Source organism: Terrapene carolina, unplaced genomic scaffold (assembly GCF_002925995.2).
Source record: "Terrapene carolina triunguis isolate 2854851 unplaced genomic scaffold, T_m_triunguis-2.0 Scaffold21790, whole genome shotgun sequence".
Lineage (NCBI taxonomy): Eukaryota > Metazoa > Chordata > Testudines > Emydidae > Terrapene > Terrapene triunguis.
Genome location: NW_020686141.1, coordinates 1 through 1,211, shown reverse-complemented (window position 1 = coordinate 1,211; position 1,211 = coordinate 1). Strand labels below are relative to the sequence as shown.

At 57.8% G+C, this 1,211-nt stretch overlaps 1 long non-coding RNA gene across 1 annotated transcript; it reads left to right on the top strand.

Moving 5' to 3' along the window:
* The first annotated feature begins 59 nt into the window (after positions 1-59).
* Positions 60-1,127, top strand: LOC112124925. The gene is made up of 2 exons (XR_003370351.2): positions 60-104; positions 437-1,127. It is a non-coding gene; the product is annotated as an uncharacterized LOC112124925 (long non-coding RNA).
* The last annotated feature ends 84 nt before the right edge of the window (positions 1,128-1,211 follow it).

Genomic DNA, 1,211 nt, shown 5'->3' with positions numbered 1-1,211 from the left:
GGAGGGGTTCTCATCCCCCCACTGGGTCTCTCCTCCATTCCTTACATGCCTTGCTGTTGCAGGTGAACACACAGAGGCTGAGTACAGCGCCCCCTGCGGCTCAGGTAGGTGTGATGCACCCACACACAACTCCAGTCCCTACAACTTTATGGGTGGGGGGAATCCATGGGCCGGAGAGGTCTGTGTGTGTTGTAGAGGGCAGAGGAGGGGGAGATGGGAGCATGAAATCCACCAGGACCATGTGTGTGGGGGGAGAGCCCTCGGGGGGGAAGGGTCTATGTGGGGCACAAGGGAATCTGTCTTGAGGGCAGGGGGTGACTCTGAGGGGACAGTCTTATCAGGGGTTGGGAGAGTTCTGGGGGCCCGTGTCTGCCGGGTGTGTGTGTGGGGGGGTGATTTTGATCCTGTCTCAGGGGATGTTTGTGTTTGTTTAAAGCCCCTGACGCCGACACGATGGAAAATTCCCGCTGAAGCCCCCACCCCTGCTGGGCAGCCCCCTCCCCTCCCGTTCCGAGAGCCCCGCGCCGGCAGCCGACGCCCCAGGATCGGGGGGGCACGGACAGGCCTCATCTCAGCTTCTGCTCTTCCCCGAACCAGCTGCACTATCCCCCTTAGCACCTTCTTCAGCCAATGCCTCCCCGTTCGCTCTGCAAACATCCCACCTGCTCTCCCATCTCTCAGCCTCCAGACCGGCCCGCGTGATCCCAGCTGTCTGTCACACGCGGGGACCAGTGGCTGCAGTGGGGACCCCTGCGGTTTGCTGCCCATCCTGCCTGAAGCAGCAGGTTCAGTGTAAAACAAAATACAAAAACCCACCTCTTTGTGAGGCTGTTTTGTCGCTTTATGCCTGCCCTGCTGCTGCTCCTCACACGGCTCCTGTGCATCCTTAGAGCAGCCAGATTCTGGGACCATGGCTCTGTCCCCTACCCCAGCCCTTCGGTCATTGCTGTGGGGTTTGGCTTTAACCCTGGGGAGGGCAGCGTCAGCGACAGCCCCCCGGGTTCCAGCCCCACCTGGCAGAGCTGCCGTCGTTACACACGTCTACATGAAAATGAACCAATATGCATCCGAAGAAGTGGGTTGTAGCCCACGAAAGCTTATGCTCTAATAAATTTGTTAGTCTCTAAGGTGCCACAAGTACTCCTGTTCTTTTTGCAATTCAAATGAAGTTAGTTTTTAAACCAGTTTACTTACACCAGTGAAAACCCCAG